Source organism: Arachis ipaensis, chromosome B10 (assembly GCF_000816755.2).
Source record: "Arachis ipaensis cultivar K30076 chromosome B10, Araip1.1, whole genome shotgun sequence".
Taxonomy (NCBI): Eukaryota; Viridiplantae; Streptophyta; class Magnoliopsida; order Fabales; family Fabaceae; genus Arachis; species Arachis ipaensis.
Genome location: NC_029794.2, coordinates 126,827,827 through 126,837,227, shown reverse-complemented (window position 1 = coordinate 126,837,227; position 9,401 = coordinate 126,827,827).

The following is a 9,401-nucleotide window of genomic DNA, read 5'->3' as shown; positions in this document are numbered from 1 at the left end:
CTTGTCCCCGCCCTCTATGGGTGAAACTATGCCCCCATTCGCGCCCTCGACGGGTAAATCTCCACAGATACCCGCCCCGCCAAGAAAAATTGCCATCTCTAATTGGAAGAGGAGCTGAGCTAAAAAGTTCTTCATCTCCTCATGAGGGTTGTCGTTTTAATGTGCTAGCCACTGAAGAACCCAAAAAAGAGCCTAAATTTACCCGAGGGGGAGATCTTTCATCTCAGCCCAAAGCTTCATCTCATGAAGGTAAAGGGGTCTTAAAGGAAAATACAAGGACAAACACTCATGAAGGGAGAAACAAGAGAATTCTAGAGCTGAAGGTTTCCTCTAGTACCAAATCGAATGCTGCTTCAAGTTAAGACAAAGTAATGTAGAATACCAAAGTGGAGAAGAAAGACGATGGGAATAGAAAGATGGAAGTGACCATGAATAAGGGTAAGGAAGTCGCTACCTGTACTCCTGTTATTAATTTTATCAAACAAGCAAGATTCGTGACCGAGGGCGATAGCTTTGATATGAAAGGGATCCTTTTTGTTCAGACACACCTCCCGTCAAAAGAGGATTATTTAGCTGCGAACCATCTTCACCTTCATGCTAGAAATCCAAAATCAGCCTCAAATCCCCCAAACCCAAGAGTGGAAAGGTCAATTCAAGGCCTTGATAATGGAGCAAAAACTTCAAGTACTCCTGAATTGGAGATAGCTTCCAATTGTATGGTGGTGGAAAATTCTACCTCAGTGCAACAATTTGTGCAGTAATTCTTTACTGTGCCTTTATATGCCCTATTTTCCTTTATTTGTTATATCATGAATATAATAACTTAGAATTGTAGAGCTGTAGGTTTGAAAGGTTTTTCCATATTGATTAGGGACTTATGTGGGAGATTTCACTCAAATTTGTTCTGTTTGTTGGAAACTCATGTATCTGGAGTAAAAGTAAATAAAATAGCAAATAAGCTTGGTTTTTCTTCTTGGCATTTGGTGGAGGGTGTAGGCTTCTCAGGTGAAATTTGGGTTCTGTGGAACGATAATTATTGGTTAATTGAGCATCTCGAATATCATAGACAATTTTCTCATCTCAAAGTCTTTTTCCAAAATAAAATGTCATGGTTCTTGACTGTTGTGTATGGTTTACCTCATATTGGACCTAAATTTGAGTCGTGGACTGATATTCGAAGATTAGTTAATCAAGTGCAGGGAGAATGGTGTGTTGGGGGTGATTTTAATTGTGTCTTATCTAGTGCGGACACTGGAGGAAGGTCTAACATCTCTGGAGATCAATCTCACTTTGCTGCCTGTTTGCTTGATCCGTGTTTGCAAGATGTTGGCTTCCATGGTCAATCTTTTGCCTGACAACGAGGTACAATTCATAGAAGATTGGATAGATATGTGGTTACTAATTTGTGGTCACTTAGATTTTTCTAAGCCTCGACTAAGCATTTACCTAAATTGAAATCTGATCATGTTCCCATCTTCCAAGATATGGGAGAATCAGGTGGCTCTTTGTCCCAGCCGTTCAGATTCTCAGCTACATGGCTTTCTCATAATGATTTTCAGAATTTGTTTACAAATAATTGAAGCAAAGATAATCTTCTAGAGGATAATATATCTTCTTTCATGTCTGCTGCCAAGATCTGGAGTAGGAAAGTTTTTGGAAATCTAGCTAAAAGAAAATCAAGGCTTTTAGCTAGACTCCAATGCATCTCTTCGAAGCTGTCTTTTGAGTTAAATCCTTTTCTAGAAGATTTTTAATCATCATTATGAAAAGATTTGGAAGCTTTATTGATCCAAGAGGTGGTTTACTGGAAGCAATGTTCCTAGTGTAAGTGGATAAATTAGGGAGATAGGAACACTTTTTATTTCCATAGTTTAGCCACTACCCCAGGAAAAGGAGAAAAAAAAGTTAGTATGTTGAAAAACCAACAAGGGATCTGGATTGAGGATGACCAGCAATTGAAAGAGATTAGTATTGATTGTTTTCTAAATCTCTATACTGAGGATAGTGGGTATGAGAAGCTATAAGTTCTGGGTTTATTCCCTATGCTTACAGATGAATAAAAGGAGCGTTTAGATAGGGTTGTCTCACCTGAAGAAATCAAAACGTTTCTCTTCTCTATGGGCGCTTGGAAAGCACCAGGTCCGGATGGTTTTCCGCCTATGTTCTTTCAAAATAATTGGGATTCGGTGAAAGACTCACTTATTAATTGGGTAGAAAGGATTTTTCAGAATTATCAGGAGATAAAGGTAGCTAATAATACTTTTCTTTCTCTTATTCTGAAGGTGGATAACCCTGAAAAAATACAGTTCTAGCCTATTAGTTTATGCAACGTCTTATACAAGCTTATTACCAAGATACTCTCGCAAATGTTAAAGGAAGTTATGCCCAAGCTTATTAGCTCCTTCGAGTGTAGTTTTATCCCTGGGAGACAAAGTGCGGATAACATTTTAGTGGCGCAAGAGATTCTTCATACTATGAGATCAAAGAAGGAGAATAGTGGCTTTATGGCCATTAAAATTGACCTTGAGAAAGCCGACGATCATCTTAACTGGCAATTTATCAGAGATATTCTTTCTGAGGCAAATATTCTGGAGAACTTGGTTGACTTAATCTTTCATTGCTATTCTTCTGCAGAAATGAAAGTTCTTTGGAATGGTATTCTATTAGCTTCCTTTAAGCCCACTAGAGGTGTGCGCCAGGGTGACCAAATTTCTCCTTATCTATTTATCCTATATATTGAGCGTCTTTCTCAGATAATTTCTTTTGTGGTTGACCACAATTTTTGGGAATCGATCACATTTAATAGAGGAGGTCTAAGTCTATCTCATCTTTGCTTTGCTGATGATATTATGCTGTTTGTTAAGGCAACTATGGATCAGGTACAAGTGGTGAGGGGTATTTTAGATATTTTTTGTCATTGTTCGGGACAAAAGGTAAATTTTACAAAGTCTTCTGTCTTCTTTTCGGAGAAAATGAACTTGGAGAGGAAACGTGCTCTTAGTAATGCCCTTAGGATGATACTTACGATGGATTTGGGTAAGTATTTGAGAGTACCTCTACCACATGGCAGATCAAAGGAGAATTTTCAATTCATTCTTGACAGAATGTCAAAAAGTCTTGACTCTTGGAAAGTCCGCAATCTTTCTTTGGCAGGTAAAGTCACTTTTGCTCAATCGACTCTGTCAACTATCCTATCTTATAGTAATGCAAACCATGAAGCTGCCTTTGAGTATTTGTAATTGAATTGACAACATATGTCGCAATTTTGTCTAGGGGGAGTTGATTTAGTTAGAAAGCCTCATCTTCTTAAGTGGAAAACTCTTTGTTCACCTAAGGCATAAGGAAGTCTTGGTTTTAGACCTTCGTGGGTTCTTAATAATGCAAATTTGGTGAAATTAGTTTGAAAACATGTCTATAATAGATGAGATCTTTGGGTTGAAGTTCTTCGAAATAAATATGGATGCGGTGAGGCTACTATTCTTGTTGTTAAAAGGATCAAAACAGCTTCAAATGCTGGCAAGGCCTCCAAAAAGTTTGGAAGAATTTTTAGAATAATCTCATATAGAGGATCAGTAGGGCACTGAGATTAATTTTTAGACCGACCAATAGATTCCAAGTATTCATAAACTTGTGAACTTTGCTCAACCAGAAGTTACCGAAGAGATGCTAGAAGAGAGTTTGCGAGTTTGTTATTAATAGTCATTGGGACTATGACCGGATTGGTATTATGCTGGGAAAAGATTGGTATTCTATTTTTGCTTCTATTAAACCTCTTGAGCCTGAGTTAGAAGTCAATAGCTTGGCTTGGCTTCCGGTATCGAGTGGTGTCTTCTCGATAAAGTCAACTTGTGCTATCTTTTTGGGGCATGTAGATGACTCAAATGCTTTTTTATTCTAAAAAATATGGAAGATGGAGGCTCTGCAATGGCTGCGGTCTTTCTAGTGGCTCGTAGTGCACTAGGCCCTTTTGACCAATGCAAAACGTGCTAGAAGACATATGGCGGAAGAAGACATATGGCGGAAGAAGACAGTTGTGCCATTTGTGGTGTATCCCCTAAATCTTTGCTCCATGTGCTCCATGACTGCAGGGTGGCGAAAGGTACGTGGATGAGCATTGATAATAGTTTGGTTGCGGGTAACTTCTTTAACTCTCCTCTTTTGGCTTGGTTGCTAGAGAATTTATCTACCAAATCTCCCTACCAAGGACAATCTTGGCCCCTTCTTTTTTGTTACTACGATGAATTCCTTATGGTATCAACAGAATAAATTTGTTTTTGATGTTGATAATATCATTGAGGAAGAGTGCAGTGGCGAAACTTGAAGCAAAATTTTGGGGGGGGGGGCAGATAGAAAATAATTGTCAAAATATTTTTGATATGGACTCCATTTAAGATAAGCTCGTCTAATCTCATCTCTCTGGTTTGGGTGACATTGCCAAATTTAATGCCGTTTTTCAAGATCTCGTTCCAAAAAGTTAAGGTTAAAGTCATCATATGTAACTTTTTGAACTTTTGAAGGTTATATCTCACTTTCTTCGTGATTCATTAAAGTAGAAGAACTATCTACAGGTATTGATATTGTAAAAATTATATGTTCTCTTTCTTAATATTTGCCTTCCTCTTAAAAAATGTATCAATTCTTTGATTTTTCATTATTATTTTATATAAAAATTTAAATATATATCTTGTAAAATATGTAAAGAAGTTAGAAGGACAAATATTAAAATTTATAATTATTGAATTTTTTTTTATCAATTTATACAAATACAATAATATTAATACTTATTGAATATTCTATTATTTTTTATCATATAAAAAATTAAATTAAATAAATAGTAAAATATAAAATAATATTAAATTAAATAAATAAAAATATCTAATTTTTTATATTTGAACTTAAAGATAGAGAGAGTGTTGTTTATTGAACTTATTAGATATTTTAGGTCATAGTAAAGTATTTAAGTCAATTAAACTATTTTTTATCTTTTGAAAAAGTACTACTAAGTTTTTTATAAAAAGTTTGGGGGGCCATGGCCCCCTTGTCTGAACTAAGCTCCACCATTGGAAGAGTGTAAAAACCCGATTTTCGGTAAACAGACTTTTCTGGCTATTTAAAAATTTATTTCACAAAATCCCAAACCACGGCTCAATAAGAAATAGTGAGGCTGACCCAATGGTTAAAGAAAAAAAGTAAAATAAAAAAAAAGGCAAAAAAATGAAAAAATTAAATAGAAAAAGGCCATTAATAAGGTCAAAATTGACTTTATGAGGGTAATTAAGCCCCCTAAGTCAAGTTTGACTAGTAAACAATAAATATTAGCTTACTATTGGTTTATTTTCCTCAATAGAGACTTTTTGAGTCGGAAATTCACTTTTAATGACGGTTTTGCGTGCGCCGAGAAAAACTCTTGTAACCGAAAACTTCGGAATCAATGGTCAAAATAATTCCTACCCAACTAAATGTGTCTCAAGATTTATATTAGCCATCCATTCATGATTTACTCCTTTAAGAATAAATCTTAGCCATTAATTATTTTACCACACGATAAAATTTACTCCAAACCGAATTTTTGACTAGTATTCCGCAAACGACTCCTAGAGACTCCAAATCTTCTTACTTGTCACCCAAGAAACTTGTCTCTCCTTCTCAACCTCTGGACTGAGACTATCTCAATCTTTCACTCCTCTCTGCTGTGTTTTTAACCTCGAGTAACTAACTGCAGTTAACTGTGGATAATCTCGACATGCAAGCGCTGACCAAGCTTCCTCGTTTTCATGCCCCTTATTCATTGAAGCTCAGTCCTTGACCACGAAATTTCAGCCACTTTTACCATCATAAATTCATCAAGACTTTGATTTTTTTTTATTTAAGGAAGCATTGGCCACAAAATTCATAAAATACTTTACACATTTTTACACTCTTTTGACCGAATTCTTGAGAGAGAAAGAGATAAAATTCTTGCAACTATTCTCTGTGTTCTAGACCATATTTCATCTCTTCTTCCATTGTTCTTGATGTGTTATTCAAGGACTCAAACCATACAAGCATAAACTCTTGCCCGTTTTCGCTAATTCTTGCGTTAGGTAAACTTTTGTTCTTTCTCCTTTCCTTTTTTTTTTTTAAAATAGTAGCCATGATGAATTCTTACTCTCCTCCATATATAGAGAACTCCTCTTGAAACACCCATGGAGCATGCCTAAGGAGTTAGAGAGATTCGAGCTCAAAGTGGTTGAATTTCGACTTTGCGACACTTTCGGCCAAAAACGAAACTGCACCATCACCAGCTGTGCTTCTGCCCTTGTGTGCACGTTTTCTAGTGTGTGAAAGGTTTAATAACTGAATTACATAAGAGGTAAGGATTAGGATTAGTTAGAGTATGGTTGTGCTTGTTTTCGGTGCTTATATGAGCCACTTTGTGGTGAATTTGTGCTTATTTTGAATTTCTAAAAAGTTTATGATGTTACCACTATTTTGGATTGCTAAATATGTGTAATATACTGTTATATTGCCTCTGAATTTTGTGTGAAAGCAGCCAGAAATATGAAAACACTTGGGGTTTAAGTTTCAAGCTTTAAACGTCACAAAAGTGAAGAAAAATATAAAAACTGCACCTCTGGAATTTATAGTCACTAAGAGCACAAAAATTATGATAGAAAAGAGTTAAAAAGTAGTTAGAAAAATAGTTTTAATCCTATAGAATAAAGGTAGAAAGGTAAAAAGGGTGTTATAGTCATTTTTGGGTAAAAAGAGGGTTAAAGATGTAATTTAAATGAAAAATAAGTAAAATTATGAATTTAGTGTCATTAGGGGTAAAATAGTAATTTTATAAATTAATTGGGTCATAATTATAATTACAATAAAGTTTCGGACCGAAATAAAAGCTTTAGTAAAAATTAGAAGTGAAGCGGTAAAAAGCAGTAATTAGAATAAGTAAATAAATTAATAAAGGATAAAATGATCTTTTAGGTCCTTAAGAGTAGAATTGGCATTACCAAAATTATAATGGATAATTAGTCATAAAAAAATATTAGGATTAACGCAGTAACATTTTGACGATAAATCAGGTTAAACGGTAAAATTAGAGTACTTAGGGGCATATTAATAATTTCAGGCATAAAGTCAAATTAAAAATAAATAATTAACTTAATCAAATAGAAAAGGTATATTAGGAAAAATATGAAGATACAATGGTAAAATAATATCAGGGGTGAAAGCGTCACTAAAAGTCTAAAAAAAGATAAAAAGAAAAGTTAAATAAAATGGGCAAAATGATAAATTGTGACAAGGCTGAGATATTTTAAGAAAGAGTCGGGCACAAGTTTTTACAAAAGAAGGGAGGAGAAGTCCCTTAGAAACAAATTCTGTTGAGATATGCTGCAGAAGAAGAAACTGTAAACCCCAAGGTGCTAGGAAGTACCTGGCAGAGCGGACTTCCATCCCGCCTGACCAGAGACTATATGAAAGTGAGGACGCCCGCCATATAGACTGTTAGTCACTGGGAGCGCCTTGTATTTTTGAGTAATTCTTTATTAGTGCTGCGATTGTATTTGGGGCACCAGTGCGCGACCGACCCAGTGGAGTAGCCATATCTGGACTTGGGACGGGTAACGTCGGGCTGCAGGTAGCCAACCGATGCATGAGCTCATGGCCTGCATAGGAGCAGGCATGCATCATACTTGATTGCTGCATTCTCTATGTTTGTGATTGCTTACTTGTACCTGTGATTGTGTTTTATCCCTACTTCTTGTATTTTGTGCTTGTTTATTATTCTTCTATATACTTGTGCTTGTACTTGTTTATGTGACTTACTGATCAAATTGCATGAAGTCTTAGACTTAGGCTGCGAAACCCCCTAGGATTCCTGTGTAGTACCCTACTGGGAACCTTAGGTTCTCACCCCTTACTTTCTCGTTCCGCAGATCCAAACCAGCGAGGTCTTCTTTGAGGTTCCAGCCTTAGGACTAGTGAGCAGTAGTAGCATTATTGGAGGGTCAAAGCGACTTCTTTTACTTCCACACAACACTTCCGTATTTCTTTAGCCCAAAGATCGGTGATCAGCAGTAGTTATAATAGTCGTAGTAGTAGTCTTTGCCCTCGCTCTGTATAGACTTTTAGAGGGTTAGGTGCTTTTGTAAATATCTATAAAAACAAGTTAGAACGGGTCCCAGACTAGGGTGACTCTTATATGTCGAGGCCTGTTAGTATAAATATGGAGTCTGTAAATATTTTCATGAATAAGCAACGACGTAACCCGGTGTGAATTATGATGTACTAAATGAGCTTTCGGGCATATATGTATGATATTACTACGTTTTCTGCATTTTCTATGCATCATGTATATATTATCTATTTAACTATTATCTATTTCGTTATATCTATATATTTGACACGCGATCTCGACTAGCGCTACATGCTCATATGTATATATTTAATATAAGGTCTAGAGTCTCTAGGAAAAGCTGTGTAGTAGCGCCTGACGACTAGCATTGGTCATGACGTGCTAGAAGTTGGGTCGTTACAAAGAGAATGTTGCTCCCCTTGCTGTCTATCTAGCAAAGGACTTTTAGCATGCTCAGGCTGAAGTAAGTCGAGTTAAGAAGATAGTTGACAATTATGTTGAGAGACAGATTTAATGGCACCCCCAGAATCTCCTTTTGTTAAACTAAATAGAGACGGTTTAGTTCTACATAATGAAAAAACAGCTTGCAGAAAGATTATTAGAGACATGGATGGAAGGTTTTTAGTTGGTTTTAGTGCAAACTTAGCTTTTACCTCGGTTACTTCGACAAAATTCTGGAGAATTTTAATGGATGTGGACCATACTGTAAACTTGGGATATAATCATGTGGTTGTGGAGGTGGACTCAGTTGCTGCAGTAAGGCTTGTTCTTCATGATAATATTGATTTGCATTTTTTTCGAGCTCTTATTTTGACACTTAGGAAGAATTGCAGCAGACTAATCAACTGGAGAATACAACATCAGTTCCGAGAAGTAAACTCTTGTGCAAATAGAATGACTAATTATGATCATAGTTATCTTTTAGTTGTCATGTGTTCTTTAATTTATTTTTTTGTATTTTTTTCGTCTTTATACTAATTTTATTAACATCTCATTTTTAAGAATTATTGTCTTTTAGTTTTTTTTTTTGTTTTAAATCCCGTTGTTAATAAAAAAATACCCTTTATTTTTTTTAATTTAAAAAGAGAAACAAACAACTTTTATGTTCATCTAGTTTTAATTATTGATCATCTACATATATTCAATCAATCATCTATATAGACATGACTAATCAACCATTTGCATAGGAATAAAGAATGACATTATAGATATATTTATAATCAAAGTTTTTATTATAAATAATATATTTAAAAATTAAATTCACATCTATTATATATATATA